We start from the raw sequence: 15,201 nt of genomic DNA, 5'->3' as shown, positions 1-15,201 counted from the left end.
TCATGAACTAAACTCCGGGTTCAGCTTGTGACTCCCCATCATGAACCAGCCTCTGTAGGTTTCTCGGCTCTACTCCTCCCTCTCCAGCCACGGCCTGAGGGTCCCCTGGGCTTCTGGCAGCTGGCCTGCAGCACCTTCCTCTCCTACTTAGATAATAGGGTGATGAAGGGGAATGGGCACAAAAGTGTCTAATCTAAGTAGATCAGTGTCTAAGCAGATGGTCCGGGCTGAGGGTGTTTATCCTGCAATTCAGGAAAGTTGGTTTCAATTCCCACGACTGCCACAGCCTCCCTTTGAGACCATGGGGAAGTGTCTCTTTGTGCCTTAGTTTCTCCTGGTATAAAATAAGGATCATGCTTCTCTACCTCACAGGGGTCTCGTGGAGGTAAATCATTGAAAGACTGTGAGGTGTGTGGGTAGTTGGCAATAGGAGCCATGTAAGTTTTGTATGTAGGTGCGGCAGGAGATTAATTCGCAACTGCTTGTAAAATGTGTAAAAGACAAAAAGCATTGTACTAATGCTGGTGTCTTCTATTCCTGGCTGCCTGGATCACCGTATTTTCAACACTTAATTAACTCTAGCAACTTGTATGTAATAGAAGCATTTAAACGCTCTGGATACAAAGTGTGCACTACGTCAGGGGTAGGCAACCCAGGCAGTCACACTGCCTGGGTCTTGGCCACCGGTCCAGGGGGCTCTGCATTTTAATTTAATTGTAAATGAAGCTTCTTAAACATTTTAAAAACCTTATTTACTTTACATACAACAATAGTTTAGTTATATATTATAGACTTACAGAAAGAGACCTTCTAAAAAGGTTAAAATGTATGACTGGCAGGCGAAACCTTAAATTAGGGTGAACAAATGAAGACTCGGCACAGCACTTCTGAAAGGTTGCTGACCCCTGCACTACATAAAATCTGAAGGCCTTGCACTTTGGCATGTAGGCATTGGTACTGTTAGCTCTGTCCGTGAGCAGGCCGAGGCACCTTGTTCAGGTGTGAGAGCTTTATAAGTCTCAGCAGGGCAGGGAAACAAACTAGCCATAACTTTGCCTAATTTAATTTTGTTCATTTAGGGCTCAATCCAATTCTAACTGAAATCAGTGGGAATCTTTCCCTTGCTTTCAATGGGAGTTGAACCCCTAGCATCTGATGCTTTTTACTGCCACTGTTTGTTAAAAGCAACAGAGAGTCCTGTGGCACCTTATAGACTAACAGATGTATCGGAGCATAAGCTTTTGTGGGTGAACATGCGTCTAACAAAGTGGGTATTCACCCATGAAAGCTCATGCTCCAATACGTCTGTTAATCTATAAGGTGCCACAGGACTCTTGGCTGCTTTTTACAGATCCAGACTAACACGGCTACTGCTCTGATGTTTGTTAAAGTGTGTGTGAGTGAGAGAGAGAGACGCACACTTTTCAAATCTTTGCTGGCTGATCTGTTCTCTTCCTCTTGTGGCTTCTATTCCCCAGGGAATGGTTTGGCTCCAGTGGTAGCTTTGGAAGTGGGTTGAGGTTATGCAATTGGAAATTGGTGTTGATTAGGCTGGTGGCTACTGAGACCACTGTTGTGACTGATTTATGCATGCACTCCTGTCTCTGCTATGATGTGTATTACAGTAGCCCTGAGGGGTTAAATCGTAATATGTGAGCTCCCTGGGGGCAGGGTTTGTTCCCTGGTCCCTTTCAATATGGAGATATAAGTGGAAGGAACCTTGAAAGGTCATTGAGTCCAGCCCCCTGCCTTCACTAGCAGGACCAAGTACTGATTTTGCTGCAGATCCCTCAAGGATTGAATTCACAACCCTGGGTTTAGCAGCCCAGTGCTCAAACCACTGAGCTGTCCCTCCCCCGAGTGGTGTCCTGACTAATCATGGTCCATGGACTGATCACAGCTGCTTGGGGGCCCTCACTGCATTAGACCCGGCCTCGGGGCTTGTTTTTCACAGCACTTTCCTCATCGAAACCCTTTGCAAATGTTAGCGAGACAATCCCGACGTTAGGGGAAGGAGTCCAATTAAAGAGCATTAGGACTAAATACCAGGACCGAGCCCAAATTCAGCCCGGGGGCAACTCCATTGAGGTCAGTAGATTTACACCAGAGAGTGAACTGGTCTCTGGTGTAAATCTACTGACCTCAATGGAGTTTGAATGATTAAAATGGAAACAAAAAGGACTCAAGAGGTAGCTCCCAGAGCTCTGCTGATGGTGTTAGGCTTTACCCAAGGTTCCCTGCCATTCTTTCATTGGCATCTAAGCTGCGCCATCTAGTGGGCCCTTGCATGGAATGCATCCCCAACCACGCACGCTGCATCCACAGTCATGGGGCTGGATTCGCCTTGCACCAGTGTAACTCTGTTGATTGAGGTGTTCCTGATTTACACCAGCGTAACCAGGAGGAGGAGCAGACCAGTGGCATGGGCTCAAGGACAAAGCAGATTGTTCCCCCAGCCGGGGGAGGTGATAGTATGACATCTTGAATTCCTGTAGCCCTGCAGGAAAGGGTACAGCAGGGCTGGTGCCTTTCCTTGCTCAGTACCTCTTCCCGTCCTTTGCCAAGAAAGCTCACAAACTGGGGGTGCTTTGGGGTCCCCGAATGCTCCTAGAGCTCCAGGCAGCCAGGCAAATCGTTCCCATCTACGTTCGGCTAGACTAGCGCGCACGTGGTGTTTTCAGTACGGCCCTCACCCCGGGATGCGTGCCTCTCTGAGCTCCCACCTGCAATGGTTCTGTGGGGTTTAAGCTAGCGCAGTGTGTGTCTTGCCCTCTTTTGTCGGAGAGCCTCTAATGCTTGTGCTCTAGAGGCTGCACTGGCTTTGGGTTCATCCTCCTGTGCCACTCACTCGGCTGAGGGTTTTTTAATCCAGAACCAACTGAACAGGAGCTCCGAGTTGGATGTTGTAGTGAAGAGGGCTAACGTCTAAATGTATAAATGGGGGAATATCGAGCCGGGCCAGGGAGCTGCTATTTCCTCTGCCTACGGCACTGCTGGGACCATTGCATCCACTTCTGCGATCCACACTTGAAAACCAGTGTCAAAACTGGAGAGGGTTCAGCGAAGAGCCACAGAAATTATTTGTGGTCCTTAGAGTGAGAGACTTAAGGAACTCCATCCATTTAGCATACTGAAGAGAAGGTTGAGAGGGAATTGAATTGCAGTATAAATACCCACACAGGGAGAAGTTCTCTGATACTCGAGGGCTTTTTACCATGGGGCTGGAAGGGACCGCCGGGTAATCGAGATCAGTCCTTGTGTAGTCAGCCTGGGCTTGGCCTTCGTCTCTTTACGTCTCTTGTCCCTGGGTCCCCTCCGGAACCACCACTCCCGGGCGAGCCTGCTATTGCCCGAGGGTGTTGTGAAGGCCAATACTATAACGGGCTTCAAAAGGGAACTAGATAGATTCATGGAGGACAGGTCCATCGATGGCTATTAGCCAGGATGGGCAGGGATGAAATCCCCAGCCTCTGTTTACCAGGTTGGGATTGGGTGACAGGGGATGGATCACTTGATGATAACCTGTCTGTTCATTCCCTTTGGGGGACCTGCCATTAGCCACTGTCAGAGGACAGGATACTGGGCTTGATGGACCTTTGGTCTGACCCAGTGTGGCCGTTCTTATGTTCTGATGTTCTAGAACAGAACAGCTGTTCTACTGATGTCAGCTGGGAAGCTTTATCTGTACAGGACATCCTCAGCTCAGGGGCCCTTGCAATTCCTCTCCCCTGCCTAGCTTCGACTGGGCACAAGTCAGCTGACTTCCAGGGCCAGGTGTAAAGCTCGTCTGCTCATTCAGGCCATTCCCTGAAGGGGGGAATTATCCGGAAGATCTGGGGCTGTTCGGAGAAGCGAGTCTATTTAACCTTTATTTTTTTAAATTTGCATACATGTTGCTCAGTCCAGTTGTGTGGCCAGATTGGTTGGCCATCGTTGCTGATGGACGGGTTAGATACAGATATGATGCTCAGTGCTTGGGATATTTAATGGCAATTAATTGTTCTTGGCTTGATTTCCTGAGCACTTCAGTGGGAGCCCAGAACATATGAACGACCATATTGGGTCAGACCAAAGGTCCATCTAGCCCAGTATCCTGTCTTCTGATAGTGACCAATGCCAGGTGCCCCAGAGGGAGTGAACAGAACAGGGAATCACCAAGTGATCCATCCCCTGTCGCCCATTCCCAGCTTCTGGCAAACAGAGGCTAGGGACACCATTCCTGCCCATCCTGGCTAATAGCCATCGATGGATCTATACAACAGGCAAATAAATAGCCCAGCACCTTCGTAAGGCTCTTCATTTGTATCCAAGCCCAACTGTTGTTTGCTGCATGTGAATTAAATCCTGACTCAACCAAATAAATGTGATTCAGGCGGTAGATCTGGAAAACGACACAGAGAAGGCATCAGAATCCAGGGTCTCACGCGCACAAGGCATGAAGTCACTTGAGCAGCAGTGAGCCCCAAGACCAGAATTTCAGAAGAACTTGGGGCTGCTTCATTGAGCTCCTTGGAAAATCTGGGTCCAGTTGTGGGAGTGGAGCTCTTTGAAAATTCTGGGCTAATTAGTCCCATTTCAAGCGATAGCAGCACTGTGAATCTTTTGTGTCCAACAGTATAGGTCAGAATCCAGACGAAGGGACCGGACCCCATGAGTTACACCGGATGTGACTGGATCATGGGGCGTTTGTATAATCAGGAGTCAGTACACCAAGGGGACAGGCTGGTGGTTGATTAAGAAGGGAGTTTTGAACAGCTGGGGGGTTGTGTATTTGGATCTGGCGATATGCAAGGTTATATCATAGGGGAAGAATCTTCCCTTTAGTGAAATATTAGCCAGTCTTTAGTCCTGGTCACAACTATGCTATGTTTTTTTCTTTTTAAGGAAAGGTTCTGAAGGGGCCCATGCAAGGTATTTTCCATACTTTTTACTATTCTGTTCCTTTTTTAAATAACTCTGGAAGCTGACCTGTGCTTCCATGCTGGACTGGTAGTTTTTTCCATCACACACACACACATATTGGCTTGTTACTGTCATTTGTTCAGGAGTTCTTGGCTGCTGGTGGATGCACGCAGGGGTGTGTGTGTCTATGTGTTAAAATCAGTATTAGTACTTGATCCTGCAAGGGTATGGGTGGACCCTGGCACCCATGACTTCAACAGGTCTTCACATGGGCCCACTCGGGGGAGGTCTCTGCAGGATCAGGGCCCTAAAGAGCTCATGTTTGAAAACAGCATGGATAGACCTGCTGAGATGCTGGCATTGAAGTTAGTGGAGTGATGCCATTTTACACCTGGTGAAAATCTGGTCCGTAAAGTCAGTGGTGCTATTCCCCTTCACACCAGCTGAGGATCTGGCCCAGCATTTGTGAAGCATGGGACAAACCTTACTACAGGGGTGTTCTGTAATGCTAGTTACACTTGATGCTGACACAGTTTTTAATTCCACTAATGGCACTGTGGGATGGGTTATCACTGGCATTGCACAAAGAGCTGCGTATGGATTTTATACCGTCTGTCTTCCCCAGATCCGCTCCTAGCTGGGTCAGCAAGGGACCAATCCCTCTGCACTGTAGAAGCCTTTGAAAGTTCACCTTGCTAACCTGACCCCCAGGGGCAAAACTGGCTGCAGAGAGAAATATGTCAGGAGATCGGGTCCTATTCCCCGCTCCCCTGCCATCTCCTCATGTGAAGTCCTATATTTTCTGAAGTGGCCTCTAACTTCGGGGGCCCAATTTTGTACACCTGGGACCTGATTTTTCAGGACTACGTAGCTGCTTGCAGCTGTTATTGACTTCAGCTGGAGCTATGGAACCCCTGAAAATCAGGCCCTGGGCACCTAAAATTGGGCACCCAAAATTAGAGGCCGCTTATGAAAACATGGGTGTTACCTGCCTCAGTGTCCCCACCTTTGAAATGGGTCTGTCGGGCCTGATCTCAAAGCTGTAACTGACATGCGTAAGAAATGTGTATTCAAGTGCTTAGACTATTTAAGTGCTTAGAGTTTCATGCATGGATGCTGCAAGAGAAGAGCAAAATTTCATTCTCCTTATTACAAAACCGCTGATATTCGCGCTGCATTACAGAAATGCTGATGCAACTTTTCTAGCAGCAGGCTGTGTGTTCTATGCCGAATGGGCAAGTGTTTTCTGTTCCCTTTCCTGTGCTGTTTCGTTATGCTGCTTGAATGATAAAAGGAAGTCTTGCCACAACAGAAAAAAATCACGTAGCAAAACTCTCAGACACTGGCCATGTTTTCAGGGGCTGAATGGCGGGCTTTTCTTTGGCAAACTTGGATTCAGAAGCTCTGCACTACGAAGAATGCATAGAAATTATGCTAGCAATACCAGCCTGAAGATGGTACGGGAGTGGCTTTTATGTTTTGTTCCTGGAAAATAATCTTCATGGGTAATTTTTGCAAAATACTGGTAAGTTATCAATCTCTTTATCTCTTCTTATGTTTGGTATTCCACCCCACAGGTATGTGAGGTGGCTTCTGTGCTATATAGGTAGGTGGTAATACTAGGGATACAGGGTAACATTTGCAAAAGCACCTGAAATGACCCAGGAGATACAGAGTATTTCTGCACAGCAAAACAAAACCCCCCCACAGCAGTGAGTTCAGAGCCCAGGTCAATGGACCGGGGCTCACGGGGTTCACGCTGTGAGGCTTAAAATAGCAGTGTAGACATAACCTGCTATTTTTAGCCCGGCAGTGCAAGCCTGATTCACTTGACCCCGGGTTCTGAGGCTCTGGGGCCACCGCCCTCGGCTCGCGCGCACGACACCCGGGCCCCCTCCGTGCGCCATCCAGGCCGCGCGCTCCGCGTCGAGAGCTCCCTGTCCAAAGTCGGTCGCCCCCCTCCCCCCGTACTCTAAGTCCCACTGAAAGTCAGTTTGCTGGGAGCTGGATGGTCATACCTAATATACGTAGCTCCATTATTGAAATTCCATGGGACTTGGGCTCCTAAGTCACTTAGGAGCTTTTAAAAATTTCACCCACAGTGCGTAGATCTGAAAGTGCTTTACAAGGGAAGTATCATTCTCCCTGTGTAACAGATGGGGAAACTGAGGCGCATAGCAATGACATGACTTGCCGGAGGTCACACAGTGAGTCAGTGGTAGAGCGAGGTGTAGAACCCAGCACACTTGACTCCCAGTCCTGTGCCCAATCCACCAGGCCACATGACATCCTATATATTAGTTTTTGGTCGTAAACTTGTTAGTGTTGCTCTGTGTTGACCAGCTGCCACATTCCACTCAAGAGGTGGCTCCATAGTGGTGGTGGCTGAGGTAAAGAGCTCTAGTATCTTGCTGGCTATAAGGTGCTCTGGAAATATAAGCTAATTACTGGTGCTTTATTCTGCTACAGTGGCACTTGGGTGATATAAACTCAGCCACAAAGTCCTTTCCCCCCCCCCCCCCATCTCTTCTGTTTCTCAAAAAAACTTTAACTGGTTTGGAATTTTCCAACCAGCTGAGCTTTCTCATCGCCGTAACCAAGCACTAGGCAGACAAGCTTCTCCTAAAGGCACTGGCTAGCAAGGCCTGGATTTTGTTCCTGAAATGTTTCATTCCCTCCAAGATTGGGCCCCAGCGTGCTAGACGCTGTACATACATATAGGAGGGGCCGGTCCCTGCCCTGGAAAGCTAGCAGTCTAAACAGACAAAGGACTCAGGGGAGAAAGAGCAGCACAGAGAGGTGACATGATTTGCCTGTGGTCAGTGGCAGAGTCGGGAATAGAGCCCCACATTTCTTGCTACTTCATTCGCTGCTCTGTGTACTAGGGCAAACTGCTGCTGGACCAAGTTTATGACAGTAGGCTGCAGGGTCATTTCAGAAGCTCCTGGGGATTTATTTGGTGCACTCCTTCCAAGGGCAAACAACGGGCTTTGTATTTCTAGTCGCTCTCTATCCTATCCTAAGGTATTTATCCTGCCCTCATCACCACAGTATCGGAGCACCTCCAGCCATGTACCATGTGACAACACACAGTCAACCTGTGGAACTCATTGCCGGGGTATGTTGTAAAGACAAAGAGATAACTGGGTTCAAAAAAGACTTAGAGAGACCCAGCAGGATAGGTCCATCAGTGGCTATTAGCCAACATGGTCAGGGAAGCACCCCCATGCTCTGGGTGTCCCTAAACTTCTGACTGCTAGATGCTAGGACTGGATGACAGGGGATGGCTCACTCGTTCTGTTCATTCCTTCTGAAGAACCTGGCATTGGCCACTGTTGGACTAGGTGGACCATTGGTCTGCCCCAGGATGGCTGTTCTTGTGACGTAACTGACATTTGTCACATGTGGTTCATTCTCTCTGTATCCCTCCCCCAGGGGGAGAATTGTGCGTGCGGTGGAGGGCAGGGTTTGGGCTTTTATGTCCATGTTCCTCTACGTTTACGGTAGAGAAGGCAGGTCGGAGAACTGTCTCTCACCCCAGGAGCAGAAGATGGAGAGGTTTGTGATGGCCCTTTAATTCCTGGAGTTCATTCCACTGCTTGGATCAGCCCCCACCCGGGAGCTTCACCCTTACTGCAGAGTGCTCCACTTTGCCAGAGGGGGCAGTTGTTGACCATAGTCTTCATCTTAGAGCTTTAGATCATCTTAGGCACCCTGGACCCAGGCCGTGGAGCACCGTGAAGAGAAGGACCAAACCCTTGAACCTGACTCTCCGGGAAGCCAGCGTCGGGAGCAGAGGACGGGGATGATGTGCCCATGCTGGCCTGGGTTGCTGAGGAGATGCGCTGCTGTATTCTGTAGTAATACGTCCTCTCTGACAGGGAATGAGCCCATCAGATACAGGGAACTCATCCCCTATCTCCCTGTACCCTGATGGCCAGATAGTCACCTGAGCCTCCCAGGAGCCTCTTCGGGTACATCTGCACTGCAATAAAATACCCCCGGCACTGAGTCTGAGACTGAGTCAATAGCCTCGATCTCGCCAGACTCAAAATTGCAGTGCAGACGTTTTGGGCTGGGGCAGGAGCCCAGGCTCCGAGACCCACCCGCCTCGCAGGGTTTCAGAGCCTGCCCTTTCCGGCCCGAGCCTGAATGGCTACACTGCTATTTTTAGACCCCAGCCAAAGCCTCCCAAGCCCGAGTCTACTGATCCGGGCCAGCAACGGCCGCACTCCGGGCTTTTAATGCAGTGCAGAGGTACCCTTCCACTACAGAACTCTCATTCCAGGGCATTGAGCAGCCTCCAGTAGGGGGAATGGACTGGATCGTGTGTGCGCAGGCGCGCGAGAGAGCTAGGGATTAATAGCGGCTACTCAACCCCAGGCCTGGACCAACTCTCCCTGTGCAGCGCTGCCAGACACCCTTTGTTGCTGGCCTGCTGCCCCACTGCTCATGTCGATCTCTGCCCCCCAAGGAACTCCACAGTGACGATAACGCTTTGACTTACAGCCAGTGCCTTCCCCCGGAGGATGTCAAAGCACAGAGCAAATCCTAGTGTGTGTAGCCTCACTACCCCCCCTGAGAGAAGTAAGCCGCAGTAGCCATGTTCTGGGGGGTGGAACGAGACTCAGAGAGGTGCAGTGATTTGCATAAGGACCCACAAGAGTGCAGCACTGGCAGAGTTGGGAAGAGAAGCCAGATCCCCGGGCTCCGGCCACACAACCATCCTTAGCCTCATGCTCAGAGAAGGTTCACCAGGGATTTAAACACTTTCCCTGTTCAGAATCTCAGCTGCTGCAGTACCCAGGCTCAGGAGCTAGGGGGGCAGCCTGACCCCCGGGAGTCCCAGCCATCTCTCCCCTCAGTCTAAAGACTGCAGCGGCCAGTTCTCAAAATGCCAAACACACTCTCAGCCCAGGAGCAGAACTGTCACTTGGGCCGCAGCCACAAACTCTTCTTCTCATTGGATTCCTTCTCGTTTTTGTTTCCTTCTTGGCCCCGGTGAGTCACAGCCCCAGGCTGTTGGGGAGGGGACGTGGAAGCCACTAGAGAGGCTGGAATTGAAAGAGGAATTGGTGGCACCAGGCCTGCCTGCCTTGCAATAGCTCAGCTCATTGCACCACGTCTGCACAGCCAACGGTCCCAGCCCCTGCATCGTCCACACACAGGGCCAGCCTGTCGCCCCTTCCCAGACCACCCATTGCCCCTCTCCACAGGGTGCAGGCTCCCAGGGGGGAAGCACCCCACCAGCCCCTCATCTGTTCCCCCTTCCTCCCCCCAGCATTGGAGACCCCTGCCACATAGAATCCCCCACCAGGGGAAGCAGCTCCAAGAGGAGGACCTCTACAGAGGGAGGGTGGGGCAGTCCCCTGCCCTGCCCACCCCCGAAGAGCTGGAAGAGTGGGGGAGGGGAAATGAAGTTCCTTTCTGCATCAGGAGGATGGTGATGGACAATGCGGCTCCTCCTCCCAGCTGCCAGCGGGGCTCCCCTCCCAGCAGCATGGTGGTGGGCAGGAAGGGCAATAGAGACCGTCCACCAGCAGCCTGGAGTGGGGAAAGTCTCCAGTGGGTTCCAAAGAGGAGGCCTGAATGGGGAAATCCAGTGCACTCCCCACCCTGCAGCCAAGAAGGAGCAGGGCAGGGTAGAGTCCGGGGTGACACTGAGCTCTTGCTGGGCACCCTTTCTGCGGGACAGGAGTTAGGATTTAAGGCACTAGCCAGGAACTCAGGAGACCCAGGTTCAATTCCCAGCTCTGCCCCAGACTCCCTGTGTGACCTTGGGCAAGTCACGCGGTCCCCATTCCCATCTGTACAATAGGGATAACAGCCCTGCCCTGCCTCACAGGGGTGTTGTGAGACGTGTGAGGCACTCAGATGCTCTGAGGATGAGGGCTAGGTTAGTACCTTCAGAGCTGGGACTAGGGGTATGTCTACACTATGGGATTATTCCGATTTTACAGAAACCGGTTTTTTAAAACAGATTGTATAAAGTGGAGTGCACACGGCCACACTAAGCACATTAATTCGGCAGTGTGCGTCCATGTACCGAGGCTAGCGTCGATTTCCAGAGCGTTGCACTGTGGGTAGCTATCCCATAGTTCCCACAGTCTCCCCCACCCATTGGAATTCTGGGTTGAGATCCCAATGCAAAAACAGTGTCGTGGGTGATTCTGGGTAAATGTCGTCACTCAATCCTTCTTCCGTGAAAGCAATGGCAGATAATCATTTCGCGCCCTTTTTCCCTGGATTGCCCTGGCAGATGCCATAGCATGGCAACCATGGAGCCCGTTTAGCCTTTTGTCACTGTCACCGTATGTGTACTGGATGCTGCTGACAGAGGCGGTACTGCAATGCTACACAGCAGCATTCATTTGCCTTTGCAAGGTAGCAGAGACTATTACCATCCCTATTGCACCGTCTGCCATTGTAAATTGGAGATGAGATGACAGTTATCAGTCTTTTTTGTACCATCTGCAATTGGAAATTGGCAATGACCGTTACCAGTCCTTTTGTACAGTCTGCTGCTGTCATGGGTGCTCCTAGCTGGCCTCGCTGAGGTCAGCCGGGGGTGCATGGACAAAAATGGGAATGACTCCCCGGGTCATTCCCTTCTTTGTTTTGTCTAAAAATAGAGTCACTCCTGCCTAGATTATGGGGCAAGTGTACTAGAGAACCAGAGAGCACAGCCGTTCTGGGTCAGAGCCCCAGACATCCCGCAGAAATGATGAGCTGCATGCCATTCTAGGGGGTGCCCCTGCAACAACCCCACCTGTTGCTTCCCTCCTCTGCCATCCCTCCTGGGCTACCGTGGCAGTATCCCCCCATTTGTGTGATGAAGTAATAAAGAATGCAGGAATAAAACACTGACTTTTTAGTGAGATAAAATGAGGGGGAGGCAGCCTCCAGCTGCTATGATAGTCCAAGCAGTACAGAATCTTCATTAGACGTGAAAGGGGGGTGGGCTGATGGAGCTCAGCCTCCAGCTGCTATGATGAGGATGGTTACCAAGCCTTTTGCACCATCTGCTGGGAATGACCAGGAGTCATTCCCATTTTTGCCCAGGCACACCCAGCCAACCTCACCAAGGCCAGCCAGGAGCACTCACGGGATGATGAGGACAGTTTTCAACCCTTTTGTACCATCTTCCATCAGGAAAGGAAGGGGAAGGGATGCTGCTGTTCAGCACTGCAGCACCCCATCTACCAGCAGCATGCAGTAGACATAGGATGACACTGAAAAAAGGCGAGAAACAATTTTTTTCCCTTTTCTTTCGGCGGGGGAGAAGGGGGTAAATTGACAACATACACCCTGAACCACCTGGGACAATGTTTTTGACCCTTCAGGCATTGGGAGCTCAGCCAAGAATGCAAATGCTTTTCGGAGACTGCAGGGACTGTGGGATAGCTGGAGTCCTCAGTCCCCTCTCCCTCCATGAGCATCCATTTTATTCTTTGGCTTTCCGTTACGCTTGTCATGCAGCACTGTGCTGAGTCCTGCTGTGGCCTCTGTCTATCATAGCCTGGAGATTTTTTTCAAATGCTTTGGCATTTCGTCTTCTGTAACGGCGCTGTGATAGAACAGATTTGCCTCCCCATACAGCGATCAGATCCAGTATCTCCCGTACAGTCCATGCTGGAGCTCTTTTTGGATTTGGGACTGCATGGCCACCCGTGCTGATCAGAGCTCCACGCTGGGCAAACAGGAAATGAAATTCAAAAGTTCGCGGGGCTTTTCCTGTCTACCTGGCCAGTGCATCCAAGTTCAGATTGCTTTCCAGAGCAGTCACAATGGTGCACTGTGGGATAGCGCCCGGAGGCCAATACCATCGAATTGTGGCCACACTAACCCTAATCCGACATGGCAATACCGATTTCAGCGCTACTCCCCTCGTCAGGGAGGAGTACAGAAATCGGTTTAAAGAGCCCTTTATATCGATATAAAGGGCTTCATTGTGTGGACGGGTGCAGGGTTAATTTGATTTAACGCTGCTAAATTCGGTATAAACGCGTAGTGTAGACCAGGCCTAGGATGTCTGCCTTCCCTCCCAGGGCACTGCCTAAAACCCCTCTTGGGCGGATAGGGTCTCTGTGGGCTTTAACACACGGGTTCTGGCTGGTGGCTGGCAGGTATGTGCAAAGTACTTCCTGCCCTGTATGCAGCTCACCGCTCCCTCCTAGTAATCCTCCTTCCCCTGCTGTCCCTTGGCTGTGCTAAAACGGCAGGGAGGGCTGTTAGGCCTTAGCAGTAGTGAGAATTTTCCACAGTTGCAGCCATTTTACGGCAGCATCGGTTCAAACCCCTAGTGTAGATTGCACATGGCTGGATTTTTCAGGGGGGCATTGCCCCCCCTCACCAAATGGCAAGCCTCAGGCAGGCAGCCTTAGTGTGCAATATAAGGGGTTCTGCAGAGGAGCCAGGAGACTGCTCCCAGCTTGCGCCCCTGAGGCAGGGAGTCAGAATTTATAAACACAGGGATTAACTGGTGATTAAGATAAGAAAGGGCTGTTAGGCTGTTTCCTAAAGTTAAATGATCCGTTCCAAGCTTGGTGAACTGCAAAAAGTAGCCTAAATGATAGAAATTAATTGTAGATTCAAGAGGTAGTAACAAAGTCACTAATATCTTTCTTTGAGAAGATAACTGATTTTGAAGACAAAAGAAATGCAGTAGATCTAATCTACCTGGGCGTCAGGAAGGCATTTGATACAGTTCCACATGGGAAATTATTAGTTAAACTGGAGAAGATGGGAATTAATATGAGAACTGAAAGGTGGATAACGAACTGGTTAAAGGGGAGACTACAACGGGTCGTACTGAAAAGTGAACTGTCAGGCTAGAGTGGGGTGGGCAAACTTTTTGGCCTGAGCGCCACATTTGGGTGAGGAAATTGCATGCAGGGCCATGAATGTAGGACTGGGTGTGGGGTGTGGGAGGGAGAGCAGTATGTACAAGGGGGCTCAGGGCAGGGGGTTGAGGTGCAGGAGGGTGTGGGGTGCAGAAAGGGGCTCAGGGCAAGGGGTTGGGATGCAGGAGGGATTCAAGGTGCAGGCTCCAGCGTGGCAGCAGCACACAGCAGGGCTAAGGCCGGCTCCCTGCCTGCCCTGGCCCCGCGCTGCGTCGCTCCCAGAAGCAGCCTGCACCACGTCTCTGTGGCCCCTGGGAGGGGGCTCCATATGCTGCCCTTGCCTGTAGGTCCCTCCCCTGAAGCTCCCATTAGCCGCGGTTCCCCGTTCCCAGCCAATGGGAGCTGTGGGAGGCGGTGCCTGCAGACAAGGGCAGCATGCAGAGCACCACATAGACGTGGTGCCGGCCACTTCCGGGAGCGGCGTGGGGCCCCCAGCGCCACAGGGATGGCTGTCCCGTGGGCCGGATCCAAAGCCCTGACAGGCCAGATCCAGCCCGTAGGCCGTAGTTTGCCCATCCTTTGGCTAGAGGGAAGTTACTAGTGGAGTTCCTCAGGGATCAGTCTTGGGACCAATCTTATTTAGCATTTTTATTAATGATCTTGGCACAAAAAGTGGGCACGTGCTAATAAAATTTGCAGATGATGCAAAGTTGGGAGGTATTGTCAATATGCAGGAGGACCAGAATATCATGCAAGAAGATCTGGAGGACCTTGTAAACTGGAGTAATAGAAATAGGATGAAATTTAATAGTGCAGAGTGCAAGGTCATGCATTTAGGGACTAACAACAAGATTTTTTGCTATAAACTGGGGACTAATCAGATGGAAGTGACAGAGGAGGAGAAAGACCTGGGTGTATTGGTTGATTCCAGGATGACTATGAGCCAGCAATGTGATGTGGCTGTGAAAAAGGCTAACACAATCCTGAGGTGCAACAGGCAAGACAGGGAAGTGTTATTAGCATTATACAAGGCGCTGGAGAGATCTCATCTGGAATACTGTGTGCAGTTCTGGTCTCCATGTTTAAGAAAGATGAATTCAAACTGGAACAGGTGCAGAGAAGGGCCATTAGGATGATCCGAGGAATGAAAAACCTGCCTTATGAGAGGGAACTCAAAGAACTTGGCTTATTTAGCCTAACCAAAAGAAGGCTGAGGGGAAATATGATTTCTTTCTATAAATACATCAGAGGGATAAATACCAGGGCAGGAGAGGAGTTATTTAAGTTAAGCACCAATGTGGATTCCAGAACAAGTGGATATAAACTGACCATCAGGAAGTTTAGACTTGAAATTAGATGAAGGTTTCTAACCATCAGAGGAGTGAAGTTCTGGAACAGCCTTCCAAGGGGAGCAGTGAGGGCAAAAAACCCAACTGGCTTAAAGTCTAAGCTTGAT

The 15,201-nt window shown here is 50.4% G+C and overlaps 1 protein-coding gene across 4 annotated transcripts in view; it reads left to right on the top strand.

Annotated features, from left to right (window-relative positions):
• Positions 1-15,201, top strand: part of P2RY6 (pyrimidinergic receptor P2Y6) — a 94,396-nt gene that overhangs the window by 60,201 nt on the left and 18,994 nt on the right. The window contains exon 1 of one of the 4 annotated variants that reach the window (XM_039488362.1): positions 6,236-6,427. The exons of the other annotated variants lie outside the window; for them this stretch is intronic. The gene's annotated coding sequence lies outside the window, so the exon portion shown is untranslated. Of the gene's footprint in view, positions 1-6,235; positions 6,428-15,201 lie in introns of those variants that run through there. 4 annotated transcript variants of the gene reach the window in all.

Source organism: Mauremys reevesii, linkage group 1 (genome assembly GCF_016161935.1).
Source record: "Mauremys reevesii isolate NIE-2019 linkage group 1, ASM1616193v1, whole genome shotgun sequence".
Lineage (NCBI taxonomy): Eukaryota > Metazoa > Chordata > Testudines > Geoemydidae > Mauremys > Mauremys reevesii.
Note: the sequence above shows the minus strand (reverse complement) of the source record. Positions and strands in the feature narration are given on the sequence as shown.